The sequence below is a fragment of the Daphnia magna genome, linkage group LG6, assembly GCF_020631705.1.
Source record: "Daphnia magna isolate NIES linkage group LG6, ASM2063170v1.1, whole genome shotgun sequence".
Lineage (NCBI taxonomy): Eukaryota > Metazoa > Arthropoda > Branchiopoda > Diplostraca > Daphniidae > Daphnia > Daphnia magna.
The window spans coordinates 5,714,147-5,729,985 of NC_059187.1; positions in this window are offsets into that span (position 1 = coordinate 5,714,147).

The window sequence follows — 15,839 nt, forward strand, 5'->3', positions numbered from 1 at the left end:
ATATAGAAGTAAAAACTCATGGTATAAGAGTGTATTCACATTGAATACAAGTATATTTGATTCTGTTTACATGTAGAAGTATAAACTCATAATATAACAGTTTATTCACATTGAATACAAGTATATTTATTCTGCTTACTTTTAGAAGTATAAACTCATAATATAAGAGTGTATTCACATTGAATACAAGTTTATTTGATCCTGTTTACATATAGAAGTAAAAACTCATGGTATAAATGTGTATTCACATTGAATACAAGTATATTTGATTCTGTTTACATGTAGAAGTATAAACTCATAGTATAACAGTGTATTCACATTGAATACAATTATATTTGATCCTGTTTACATATAGAAGTAAAAACTCATGGTATAACAGTGTATTCACATTGAATGCAAGTATATTTGATTCTGTTCATATGTAGAAGTAACAACTCATGGTATAACAGTGTATTCACATTGAATACAAGTATATTTGATTCTGTTTACATGTAGAAGTATAAACTCATAATATAACAGTGTATTCACATTGAATACAGATATATTTAATCCTGTTTACATATAGAAGTAAAAACTCATGGTATAACAGTGTATTCACATTGAATACAAGTATATTTGATTCTGTTTACCTGTAGAAGTATAAACTCATAATATAACAGTGTATTCACATTGAATACAAGTATTTTTGATCCTGTTTACATATAGAAGTAAAAACCCATGGTATAACAGTCTATTCAAATTGAATACAAGTATATCTGATCCTGTTTACATATAGAAGTAAAAACTCATGGTATAACAGTGTATTCACACTGAATACAAGTATATTTGATTGTGTTTACATGTAGAAGTATAAACTCATAGTATAATAGTGTATTCACATTGAATACAAGTATATTTGATTCTGTTTACATGTAGAAGTATAAACTCATAATATAACAGTGTATTCACATTGAATACAAGTATATTTTATCCTGTTTACATGTAGAAGTATAAACTCATACTATAACAGTGTATTCACATTGAATACAAGTATATTTGATCCTGTTTACATATAGAAGTAAAAACTCATGGTATTACAGTATATTCACATTGAATACAAGTATATTTGATTCTGTTTACGTTTAGAAGTATAAACTCATAATATAACAGTTTATTCACATTGAATACAGGTATATTTGATTCTGTTTACATATAGAAGTAAAAACTCATGATATAACAGTGTATTCACATGAAATACAAGTATATTTGATTCTGTTTACATTTAGAAGTATAAACTCATAATATAACAGTGTATTCACATTGAATACAAGTATATTTGATCCTGTTTACACATAGAAAAAAAAACTCATGGTATAACAGTGTATTCACATTGAATGCAAGTATATTTGATTCTGTTCATATGTAGAAGTAAAAACTCATGGTATAACAGTGTATTCACATTGAATACAAGTATATTTGATTCTGTTTACATGTAGAAGTATAAACTCATAATATAACAGTGTATTCACATTGAATACAAGTATTTTTGATCCTGTTTACATATAGAAGTAAAAACCCATGGTATAACAGTCTATTGACATTGAATACAAGTATATCTGATTCTGTTTACATGTAGAAGTATAAACTCATAATATAACTGTGTATTCACATTGAATACAAGTATATTTGATTGTGTTTACATGTAGAAGTATAAACTCATAGTATAATAGTGTATTCACATTGAATACAAGTATATTTGATTCTGTTTACATGTAGAAGTATAAACTCATAATATAACAGTGTATTCACATTGAATACAAGTATATTTGATCCTGTTTACATACAGAATTAAAAACTCATGGTATCACAGTGTATTCACATTGAATACAAGTATATTTTATCCTGTTTACATGTAGAAGTATAAACTCATAATATAACAGTGTATTCACATTGAATACAAGTATATTTGATCCTGTTTACATATAGAAGTAAAAACTCATGGTATAACAGTATATTCACATTGAATACAAGTATATTTGATTCTGTTTACGTTTAGAAGTATAAACTCATAATATAACAGTTTATTCACATTGAATACAGGTATATTTGATTCTGTTTTTATATAGAAGTAAAAACTCATGATATAACAGTGTATTCACATGAAATACAAGTATATTTGATTCTGTTTACATTTAGAAGTATAAATTCATAATATAACAGTGTATTCACATTGAATACAAGTATATTTGATCCTGTTTACACATAGAAAAAAAAACTCATGGTATAACAGTGTATTCACATTGAATGCAAGTATATTTGATTCTGTTCACATGTAGAAGTAAAGACTCATGGTATAACAGTGTATTCACATTGAATACAAGTATATTTGATTCTGTTTACATGTAGAAGTATAAACTCATAATATAACAGTGTATTCACATTGAATACAGGTATATTTAATCCTGTTTACATATAGAAGTAAAAACTCATGGTATAACAGTGTATTCACATTGAATACAAGTATATTTGATTCTGTTTACCTGTAGACGTATAAACTCATAATATAACAGTGTATTCACATTGAATACAAGTATTTTTGATCCTGTTTACATATAGAAGTAAAAACCCATGGTATAACAGTTTATTCACATTGAATACAAGTATATCTGATTCTGTTTACATGTAGAAGTATAAACTCATAATATAACAGTGTATTCACATAGAATACAAGTATATTTGATTCTGTTTACATATAGAAGTTAAAACTCATGGTATAACAGTGTATTCACCTTGAATACAAGTATATTTGATTCTGTTTACATGTAGAAGTATTAAATCATAATATAACAGTGTATTCACATTGAATACAAGTATATTTGATCCTGTTTACATATAGAAGTTAAAACTCATGGTATCACAGTGTATTCACATTGAATACAGGTATATTTGATTCTGTTTACTTGTAGAAGTATAAACTCATAATATAACAGGGTATTCACATTGAATACAGGTATATTTGATTCTGTTTACATATAGAAGTAAAAACTCATAATATAACAGTGTATTCACATTAAATACAAGTATATTTGATTCTGTTTACATTTAGAAGTTTTAACTCATAATATAGCAGTGTTTTCACATTGAATACAAGTATATTTGATCCTGTTTACATATAGAAGTTAAAACTCATGGTATAACTTTGTATTCACATTGAATACAAGTATATTTGATTCTGTTTACATATAGAAGTAAAAACTCATGGTATAACTGTGTATTCACATTGAATACAAGTATATTTGATTCTGTTTACATGTAGAAGTATAAACTCATAGTATAACAGTGTATTCACATTGAATACAATTATATTTGATCCTGTTTACATATAGAAGTAAAAGCTCATGGTATAACAGTGTATTCACACTGAATACAAGTATATTTGATTGTGTTTACATGTAGAAGTATAAACTCATAATATAACAGTGTATTCACATTGAATACAAGTATATTTGATCCTGTTTACATATAGAAGTAAAAACTCATGGTATAACAGTGTATTCACATTGAATACAAGTATATTTGATTCTGTTTACATGTAGAAGGAAAAACTCATGGTTTAACAGTGTATTCACATTGAATACAAGTATATTTGATTCTGTTTACATGTAGAAGTATAAACTCATAATATAACAGTGTATTCACATTGAATACAAGTATATTTGATCCTGTTTACATATAGAAGTATAAACTCATGGTATAACAGTGTATTCACATTTAATACAAGTATATTTGATCCTGTTTACATATAGAAGTAAAAACTCATGGTATAACGGTGTATTCACATTGAATACAAGTATATTTGACTCTGTTTACATGTAGAAGTATATTTCATAATATCACAGTGTATTCATATTGAATACAAGTATATTTGATCCTGTTTACTTATAGAAGTAAAAACTCATGGTATAATAGTGTATTCACATTGAATACAAGTATATAGATTATTCTGTTTACATGTAGAAGTATAAACTCATAATATAACATTTTATTCACATTGAATACAAGTATATTTGATTCTGCTTACATTTAGAAGTATAAACTCATAATATAACAGTGTATTCACATTGAATACAAGTATATTTGATCCTGTTTACATATAGAAGTATAAACTCATGGTATAACAGTGTATTCACATTGAATACATGTATATTTGATCCTGTTTACATATAGAAGTAAAAACTCATGGTATAACAGTGTATTCACATTGAATAAAAGTATATTTGATTCTGTTTACATGTAGAAGTATAATCTCATAGTATAACAGTGTATTCACATTGAATACAAGTATATTTGATCCTGTTTACATATAGAAGTAAAAACTCATGGTATAACAGTGTATTCACATTTAATACAAGTACATTTGATTCTGTTTACATGTAGTAGGAAAAACTCATGGTATAACAGTGTATTCACATTGAATACAAGTATATTTGATACTGTTCACATGTTGAAGTATAAACTCATAATATAACAGTTTATTCACATTGAATACAAGTATATTTGATCCTGTTTACATATAGTTGTAAAAACTCATGGTATAACAGTGTATTCACATTGAATACAAGTATATTTGATCCTGTTTACATATAGAAGTAAAAACTCATGGTATAACAGTGTATTCACATTGAATACAAGTATATTTGATTCTGTTTACATGTAGAAGGAAAAACTCATGGTATAACAGTGTATTCACATTGAATACAATTATATTTGTTTCTGTTTACATGTAGAAGTATAAACTCATAATATAACAGTGTATTCACATTGAATACAAGTATATTTGATCCTGTTTACATATAGAAGTAGAAACTCATGGTATAACAGTGTATTCACATTGAATACATGTATATTTGATCCTGTTTACATATAGAAGTAAAAACTCATGGTATAACAGTGTATTCACATTGAATACAAGTATATTTGATTCTGTTTACATGTAGAAGTATAAACTCATAATATAACAATTTACCAAATGAGTTTTCCAAAAGCAATCGGAATATGGATGTATAGACCATCCATCTACTCCAATTGTGCAGTTTTTATCTTCATAGGTAAAGAATGGTTGAAATCCACATTTGGATTCTTTTGCGGAGATGAAAATCCGTTTTGTTTCACATTGTTGGAGTGTCATCGCTTATCCGAAGCCTTGCAGTCTCGTACAGATGGGTAATCCAAGTGCTGAAGCAGCAAAAATGCCGTTACTTTGAGCTAGAATCACGGCTTGAGTTTTCTTTATCGCTGAAAGTTGACAATATACATCGCGGATTTCTTTTGCAAGTTTGTTTTCGTGTTCTGTTTCTATACTTATTTTATATTGCTCATGCATTTTTGAAATTTCGAATTTAATTTGGTCACCGAATTCTTCTATATTTCGGGGTAGACCACTTTCTGTTTCATCTTTTATTGGTACCTCCGGTACTTGTTCTAGTGTTAAAGATGCTGCCTCGGGTATTTCTTGCTTAGCTGTTTGTTCAGTGTCATCAATAATTTCCATTATTGTATCTTCCGTAATTGTGTGATTTTTCGTGACTGGAGGATCTTCTATTTTTTCAGTTGTTGTGGGAGGTGTTTTTGAATTGCTTATTAATTCAGTTGTTGTTATTGTCGCCGTAGTTGTCGTTGATGATAGTGCAGTGGACGTGGTTTCAGTTGTAGTTGATGGCAATGTAGGTTCAGTACTTGCAGTTGTAGGCCTAGTGGTTGTAGTTGTTGGCTTAGTAGTTGTAGTTGTAGGCGTGGTAGTTGTAGTTGTAGCCGTGGTAGTTGTAGTTGTAGGCAGGGTGGTTGTAGTTGTTGGCTTATTTGTTGTAGTTGTAGGCTTTGTCGTTGTAGTTGTAGGCGTAGCAGTTGTAGTAGTAGGCTTATTTGTTGTAGTTGTAGGATTTTTTGTTGTAGTTGTAGGCTTAGTTGTGGTACTCGTAGGCTTAGTCCTGGTAGTCGTAGGCTTAGTTGTGGTAGTCGTAGGCTTAGTTGTGGTAGTCGTAGGCTTAGTAGTTGTTGTAGGCCTAGTTGTCGGTGGTGTGCTTTTAACGGTCGTTTTTATGGCCGTTGTGGCTATTGTTGTTTTAATTGTAGTTGTGCTTAATTTTGTAGTCGGTTTTGCTGTCATCGTGGTGCTTGAAGTAGATGAAATAGATTTTTGTGTGGTGGGCGTGGTTAAGTTTTCGTTGTTTGCTTTACTTTCTCTTTTGAGAAGAGGTGGTATAAGTGGGAGTTGTGTTCCGTCCAATGATTGTTGAGTGTGAGGCGCTATAATGGCTCCTGTGAAAGCGTCCGTATTTGGTGCGGGTTTCGATATTCGAAGTTAAACTGTTGTTTTCTACTTGAACCGTAGCAATGTCCTAAACTCAGACGTCCTACTTTTAGTGTGAGACATTTTCTTTCTGACGCCGGTGAATGTAGGCCAGTTCTGTCTGTTGCCATGAGCTGTACTGTGTGTTCGAAAGTGCCCCAAATTGAACTGGTGTTGGCGCATTCCTGTAGAATAAGCATCGTTGTGTTTGCCTTGATGCAAGCATTAGTGTTGCACGGTGTAATGGTGAAATCAGACGTATACTGGAAAGCTTGTTCTTTGTTAGTTGCTTTACTGCAGTTTCCTACGGATACTTGTGATTGCAACAGGGGATCGTTACTTGTGATAAATGTTTTTAGTTCTTCTTTACATTTTGTCCAATCTGTGTCACAATCTTCCATGGTTAGTTGTTTTTCAAGCCCATGATGTGTGACACATTTCCCGTTTGGATATTGTCCATTTTTGAACAACCCCCAGGCGATCATGTACCAGATGATGTTTCCACTGCCATGATTTGCTTTCAAGATTCCGCCAAATATGGGTGAGTTGATTGTGGTTGTAACTGCTCTTCGTTGTTCTAATCGGATTTCTTGAATATCCTGCAATTTTACGTCGGGAAAATTTTCTATAACACCCGGGTTGGTATTTATTGTTTGAAAGAACCACTGCTGGTTTTTTCTGGTATCTCCTTCCAAAGCACACTTTTCCAATTTTAAGGTTTCGTCGACCCCTACGGTAAGACACATTTCTGATTCTTGGGAAATTAGGTAGCTGTTCTCTTTTTCCCATATCCATCTCGTTGATTCCTCTGAACAGGCTGCAGCAAATACGTAGTCGTGTGTTGTTTCCGTGATGCAGATATGAGTATTTTGTACGCGTATTGTTTGATCGACATTGTACTCAAATTTCAATCCTGGTGGGAGAGGGTCGTCCTTCGAAAGTTGACTGTACGCTATCAAAGGATTTCTGCTTCCAGACTCGTAAGTAATGTATATTGTTGCATCCTTTTGTACGATTTTTCCATCTTCCTTGATTATCTTTGGTCTTCTATGTGCCAATCTTAGAGTTCCCCAGGCGTATGAAATACTGTAGAGGTGAATCCCAAGTTGTTCGTCTTCGACTTGGGTGTCGAAAAGAAAGTGAACTTCTTGAAGAAGAGAACGTTGTGATCTGGATTTGTACAGTTCTCTGTAGTCTTCACACACTGGTGTGGCAAGGTTGGTATTTTTAAGGCATTTTGCGATTGTGTTCTTAACATATCATATAAAATTTTTGTTGTTTCTGCAGGAAACGTCAAGTACGTTAGAGGGATTCCAACCACTTTATGTCCTATTGGTACGATGTCCTTATCTGGTTTGTTAAGAAAAGATATTTAAATCTGTCGGCTGGTGTCGTAAAGGCGACTGGAGTTATCCGACTCCGGTTCTCGAGGAATTTCCAGGTATCCTTTCCCTTTTAGTAACGTTTGAGTGTATGAACTGTTGGTTGTTCTTTCTCCCCACACGATCGTATTTTGATTTTGGATGAATTGTCCTTCCTGTTGGGTGGTGTTTAGTAATCCGAAAGGGCTTTCGATTGGACTATCTGATTTCTCCTGACGGAGCGTGATCTGTTCCGCTATACAGTTGAGTGTTTGGTATTCCTTGATGGCGTACCATTTACCTTCTCCTGTAGGAGTGGCTGAGTGGCTGCGAAACTGAGTCCCGTCGGTCCGGTTTGCATGTTATTGTCGCCACATTTTTTATCGTTGACCATCCGCCAGCATTCCAAAGGGGTGATTAGTATTGTTTCTTGGGAGTAAACTGTATCGAAGGATCCGATCCAGAACGATACGGTTATTTTTTTTGTTTTAGTCCACTGTCGACAAGTCCATCCTTTCCAAGTGGCTGCTGGTTTTTGCTTGGTTACTAAGGTGTAAGTAGTTGGTATCCTTGGTAAGTGTTGTGTTTCTGGTTTTTCATTGTCACAGTAGTAAGGCAATTCAAAGTCTAGGATTCCTCGTATTTTCATATTGTTACAATCGCAGACGGATGCGTAGATAGGGTAAGTAGGGTTAAGTGAATAAAGGAGGCAAAGAAGGAAGAGTAATGTCTGCATCTGTGAAAAATGAAAATGTTTAGTAATCCGGTCCTTGATATCGTCTTCTTAAGTTGTATATGTGATTCGTTATAGGATAGTTTCGGATTTGGTTACAGTAAAGGTTAGGTATTGTGTGGTTTGTTTGTTCTTTTGGTTCTCCTTCGTTCCTGCGTGGTTTGATGTTCAACTTCACTGGATGTATCAGCTGCTGCTTCCTTGGTCGGCCTGGTCGGCGTTGGTGAATTGCTGGTCGTCGTTGGGCTTCAACATTTTCAAGTAGGTTTAGTAGTATTTCTTCTTCCTTAGTTGTTTCTTGTTTTCTTGGTATGTAAAGTTTGAGACGGTTGGTATGTACCACAGATTTCAGTTTTTTGTTTTCAGTGTGCTGGATCTCGTAGTTGATATCTGAGAAGCATCTTGAAATTTGAAATGGTCCTTTCCATCGATTTATGAATTTTCCTGCTGCTGGTGGCGCCTTCAGTAATACGTAGTCACCTATGTTGTATTTAATAAGTTTCGTGGTTACATCGTAGTATTTTTTCTGTCTTGTTTGGGATTTGAAGAGATGTTCTCTTGCCAGTTTTTGAGCTTTTTCCCATTGCTGTGAATACACCATACTATTGTCTTCATAGGTCTCATATCTTCTGTTAATCTTGATATCATTGGGCATTATTGGTTCTCGTCCGAAGAATACAAATAATGGTGTTTCTTGAGTTGAAGCTTGTTTTGCTGTGTTGTAAGCAAAAGTAACGAATGGAAGGTATTTGTCCCAGTTAGCAGGTTGGTCTGAGACATAACAAGCTAGCATGTCACAGAGAGTTCTATTGAACCTCTCAACTAATCCATCAGTTTGTGGATGATAGACCGTAGTCCTTATTTGTTTGACTTTGAATAGTTTACACACCTCTTGTATTAGACTGGATAGAAAGTTAGTACCTTGGTATGTTAGAACTACTTCTGGAGATCCATATTTAGTAAATATTTTATTAACTAAAACCTTCGCAATTGTTTAGGTAGTTTGATTTCTCATTGGAACTGTAAAAACAAACCTACTGGCATGATCTGAAATAAGTAATATATATCTGTATCCCTTAGCGCTTTCTTGAATTGGGCCCACTATATCCATTGCGATCCTTTCCCATACTCCTTCAACTAAAGGCAAAGGGTGCAATGGTGCTTTACTTCCACCTACCGCTTTTCTTTTATTACACATCAAACAACTTTTAACGTATTCTATTAAGGCGGTACGCATGCATGGCCATGTGTACTGTCTTTGAAGTCTAGGCAACATTTTTCCTATTCCTAAATGTCCTGCCAATATGTGATCGTGATTTTCCTTTAAAATTTGTCGCACCAGTCTTACTGGCGTTACAATTCTTCCTCTGATATCTGCTAATAATCCTTTTCGTTGATTTTAAATATATTTTTGACGTCCTTACTTGGATTGGCCTTTGCCATTTCTTTTAATATTGTTCGGCAATACTCATCTTTGTGTTGGAGTTCTATCCATTTTTCCGTGTCCTTGGGCTGATTACTTTCCTTTTCGAAAATTACTTGTTCTGTTCTAGTTTCCTTGGTTTCGTTATTTACTTCTGGTTTTTCTTTTGTACCTGTTGACCTTGTTTCTACTTTCGCTAGCGGCACTATTGGTGTGCGACTAAGTGTGTCAGCATTTTGGTGTGACTTTCCTGGTCGGTACCCAATAATGATATCAAATTCTTGGATCTTAAGAGCCCATCGAGCTAATCTTCCTGCTGGTTCTGTCTTACTCATTAGCCATTCTAAAGGTCTATGATCTGTAAATACGGTAAACTTACGCCCGTATGGGTACGTCCTAAACACGTCGATGGCGTGGATTATTGCGTATGCCTCTTTCTCTGTGGTTGACCACTTGGCCTCGCGGTCGTTCAGATGTTTAGAGGTATAGGCTATGACGACTTCTACGTTGTCTGATTTACGAAGGTCCTGTCCGTCGGACTCCGCTAAATCCGCTGATTGAGGTGGAGGTTGTATTTGAGCCAAGACTGCTCCTATTCCATATCCTGAAGCATCCGTGTAGATGATAAATTCTCGAGAAAAATCCGGATAACCTAGAACAGGTCTAGTGATGAGACAGTTCTTAATACATTCAAAGGCGTCCCTTTGTTCCTCCCCCCATTTCCATTCCGCTGACTTTCTAGTGAGCGCAGTTAGTGGATGGGCTTTATCAGCAAAAGCCCGAATAAATTTTCTGTAGTAGCTAGCTAGACCTAAAAATGAGCTCCATTCTTTTACGTTTTTGGGAGCAGGATATTTATTAATCGTGTCTAACTTTTTTGTACTTGGTGTTATTCCTTTCCCGGATACGATGTATCCTAAATAATCTAATTCTTCTTTAAAAAATTCGCAGTTCTTCCTTTTCAACTTTAAACCTGCTTGTTTAAGGAGTCTAAAAACTGCTTCCAAGTGTGTCACATGATCAGTAATTGAATTACTGAACACTATGATGTCGTCTGGGTAAACCAATGCGAATTTGTACAATACCGTTTTTAAGATGTTATTCATTGCTCTTTGAAAAGTGCTGGGGGCATTTGTTAAACCAAATGGCATTCGATTAAATTCGTATTGGCCAAATTCACAAATAAAAGCTGTTTTGTGTTTATCACTTTCTTCTATTTCTATCTGCCAGTAGCCGCTCAGTAAGTCCAATGTTGAAAATTAAACAGATCCGCACAACGCGTCAATTGTGTCATCTATCCTAGGTAGAGGGTACTTATCCTTAACAGTAATTTTGTTCAAAGCTCTGTAGTCGATGCACATTCGCATCTCTCCATCTTTTTTAGGTACCATTACTATGGCTGCAGCAAAAGGACTGTGGCTTTCTGTTATTATTTTGTTACTTAGCATTACCTCTATTTTAGTCTTAACAACAAGTTTTAGGGATTCGGGTGTTCTTCGTAGTCTTTGATTAATGGGAGCGTTGTGACCTATGTTGATGTGGTGTTTTACTTGTGTAGCTAGACCCACGTCGGATTCTTGGTCTGCGAAAAGATCTTCATGTTTCTTTAGTAAAATTTCAATTTTAGTTTGTATGTCGTCTGATACATTGAGTGCTTGTTCTTCTTTTCCAGCAATCTAAGCTATCTGCTTAGTTTTATTATTAAAGTCTAATTGATTGAAGTGTTCTAAATTACGATAATCTTGTTGTGTAAGATCTTCGTCTTCTCTATCAATCGGGATTAGTGGTATATGGATGCCTGCTTTGCTAAATGTTACGCTATAAATGGGCATGGTATTACTTCCAAAATTATGTTCTACTCCAAAGTGGTCAAAACATATTTGACGATTTCTTGTGTTAATCTTCACATTATTGTTAGATAAGAAATCTAATCCTAAGATGCATTGTTCATTTAAGTTTTTCATAACATAAAATTGATGGTTAATAAAATGGTTATCATTGATAATAACTGAAAATTCAAATTTCCCTATCGATTTAAGTTCTTGTCCCGACACCGTTCTAAAAATAGGAGGATTCGCATTTTCTACTTGTTTTAAGTTCTCATTACACTCTAGAGTATCTAATATTGTACTGGATACTAAACTAGCGGCTGTGCCAGTGTCCACTAAAGCTATGATTTCCTTATTAAAAATTCTAACGGGAATACGTATCAGTTTATGAATTTCTACTTCTACATCTGATCCTAAATTGTATGTTAGTTGGGAGTTACGGATTGGTTTTATGTTGTTTATCGGGGACCTTGGTTGTTGGTACTTGCCTTATCTGTCCAACATTATCTTGCAATATGTCCTCTTCGGTTACACTTGTAGCAGGTTATTTCTCGATTTTCAGTGGTTCGAGGGTTGTTGCCAGTGTGTTGTTGCTGCTGTGTATGTTGATTGCTGTTATAACGTGCTTGATGTCTGTAGTTGTTTGGGCCGTTGTAGTTTCCTTGTCGGTTGGGGTAGTCGTTCCGATATGAGGGACGTTGGTGAGATGGAAATCTGGTTTGTCTGTATCCTGAAGGATTATAATTTCTTCGTCCTGACGAATTGTAATCTCTGCGGTAGGGGCTGTTGTCTCTGTTTCTACTTAGACTTCTTTCTCGGCTTGATTCTCGGCTGTTATGACTGTCAGCAAATCGTACTCGCGAATCACGTGATCTTGAGTAACGTTCACTTGAACGCTAAGTTGCAGGTATGGTAACGTCGTTTTCCTGTGGGAATCCACGTTTCGTATTAGTACATTTCAATTCTGACAGAGCTTCTGATAATTTTTGCTCAAGTAGTTGGATTTTATCGTCTTGTTGTTTTTCGTGATGCGTTATCCCTGCTTTGACAGCTGACATCTCCTTGTCGTCTGTAGCTTCTTTTGTGTGTAGAATTTTTTCAGAAATGAAAAGTTGTTTACATAATGCGTCAAAGTCTTCTGTGTTTTCTGGCATTCGTAGATAAAGTTCTGCTTTATACTTTGGTAGTAATCCTTGTAATAGTACTTTGCTTTTTCTGTGATCCCTCATCTTTTTCACTTTGTTTAGTAATTGTCCTTCAATAATAGTTTGGTTATGGTCAGTCCTTTCTTCTTTACCAGCGATGGTATCGTAAAGATTGTTTAACCTTGACACGAAAGCTCTGCAGTTTTCTTCCGGTTTTTGAGTTAATTTTGAAAGTTTTTTCTCCAGTGAGGCTAAGTCGTAGGTGTCTTGAAATCTTGTTATTAGTGCTTCTTTCCAATCCTGGTAATTTAGATCATCGCTTTCTTCCTCAGCGTAGTTTTCATGCCATTCGAAGGCTTCGCCTTTCAATCGATCAGAAAAGAAACGTATCTTTTGATTGTCGTCCCATTCATTGTTTCGTGCTACGTGCTCGGTGCCGCGTAGCCACTCTGAAATTAGTTTATCGGTGCTTTTGGAACACCGATTCTTCTTTGCTGGTGGCTATCAGCACAGGAAAAACACTGTAAATTTGCAAAGCAAAATTACACTCAAATACAGGCAGATGAATGAACAATCAACGTTGCCGTTCGCCAGCACCGCCTCCGACCTGGCCTCTTGGTACACTCCGGCCATTACCCCCTTTAAGTGCTAGTGTAAGTCCCCAACCTCGGGGCAAGGCTTGTCGAACTGACTCTAGCGCATGAGACAGTACATTTGGAGGGCAAAGCAGTAGTAACAGCCTTTTTATAGCCGCACCCGCTTGGTAGTTTGCCAGCCGTCCACGACGTCAGCCATCCAGTCGAGCACCCTATTTGCTTTCTCCACCGACCTCGTTATCTTCCGTAGGAAGAGTAATTCTCGGGCAAGTTGGGTCCAGCTGTAATTGAAAACTTTTCTCGCCTGATGCACCTGTTCCCTCTGCCACCTTACCCGGGTAGGAAACAATACTGACCATTCTTAATCAGATGTTGATTTTAGGTCGGTTCACGTCGTAAATGCGTTATAAGTTACATGAGATTGGTCCATGGTTGGAAAAATATTGGAATGGGGTTTTTCAAAAACCAAATCATTTCAGACCTGGGCCATGCTTAGAAAATCGAGTTTTAACGATGCATGTATCCCGCTACTAAACCAATGTCGATACAATTTCGAACCTTTGCTGTTGTTCAATATCGACTAGCCAATAATAATCCAATATCCAAAACCAGGCAAGCAGTCCACTTCAATCCAATCAATCCCATGTCTATTAGACGTTGGGATTATCTCCTGTCTTTGGTTTATCTGCTCCCACGACTGGCACTCGCCAATCCAATATCCGCTCGGAAGGTTTCCAACACTCAACAACGCCGTTTCCTCCAATTTAGACAGTGCATCCTCTATGCGCGGGACTAGGTAAACATATTTGGTCGTCACTTCGTTCAAACGCATGCATTCGACACAGAACCGCCACTTCCCGTCCCTTTCTTTCATCAGGACGATGGGTGATGACCATAGGCTCTGAACCGGTTCAATGACTCCCTGCTTTAGCATCTTGTTTACCTCAACCTTTTAAACTCCTGCTCCTTCCATGCCCACCTCCTCGGCAAACATTTAATCGGGGCCACCTCTTCCGTTTAGATAGCATGTTCAAGCACGGTGGACTGGTCCAGACAATCACTGCTCTCGGCAAACACATCCTGAAACCCATCAGCAGTTCAATCAGGTCGCTCCGATCGTGCACCACCAAGGTCGATGCCACACATTGTTCAAACACCGCTGGCTCATGCAGTTTTCCCGACAGGCCAAACATCTCCCCAGTTGCATTTCTCTTCCCTCCAACTTCCAGAGAGAGATTGCTAGTTTGTTCGATGGGCACTAGGTGACCGATCGATGTCCTCTCGACGATAACATGACCCGCATGATCAACGTTCATCACATGGACAACCGAATCCTTCTTCAAGCAATCTATCAACGCTTTACCCGCCGACAGTTTACTCTTCTCCAGAAGTTTCACGGATGGTCTGAGACATCATCGTGTTATTTCCCCCCGCTGCAGTGATTGACACCCTCACCGAAACCGCACTCCTTTTCGGAACCATCACGCGAACCGTTGCTATCACTTTCATCACTGCTTCGCTCCCAACGCTAGCCTCAATATGGATAGGCTCCGAGCTCCACTACCGGTGGATCGCTAAAACAAATTTTCAGCTCTCAAAACAGTTTGAATAAGTTTTTCCCATTATGAAATCCGGTCCAAAAGTCTTCAAGACCAAGGCATCCCCCTCGATTTTTATTTATTACGGTTAGAGAAACCTTTCCCCTCGGATTCATCGGCTGTCCATCCAAAGTAACAACCATCGTTCTATCCCACGGAGTAATTTTCAATTTATGTTTACTTGCCAATGAAGGCGAAATGACTGAAATAATCAATCCAGTGTCGACTGACGCATCGACCGGCCGTCCACCAATCCAAATTTCTCGGTCGGTTGTCGGTCGCTGCCATTCGCTGTAGCCTGACTTGCGTCTCCACTAATCACAGCACAGGAAGCCCTAGAGTGGTCTTCTTCAGGCTTTTAGGCTTTGCCTATCATTTCTTTTTCTTTTCTTTCTGCCAATTTTTGGCAATATGCCCTTCTTCGTTGCAATTTTAAAAGTAAAACGGAATTTTCACTTCTTCTTCTAAATCCATTCGCCCTTTTTCCCTTCTTTCTCCTTCTTCTGCAAAGGTTCTCTTGCCCTTGCCAGCTCGCCCTTCAGTTCCTGAATTTGGCACCGTAGCTCTTGAACCTTGTCAATGCCTACTGCCCCGAATGCGGGCTTTCCATGCTCTCTGTACTTGCGTTTTTATAGCCCCTCTAATATGCTGTTTTGACGGCATCCACGTGAAGTCTTGCCTGTTCTAGTAATTCCTCGCATCATTTGAGGCCTAGAACGTAAAGCTTTCACTTCCGATGATACGGCCTGTGCTTCGATCCTTGACTGGACCATGGCAACTAACACCTGCGGGATAAGCAAATCACGGTTGTCGAACTCTGCCTGTC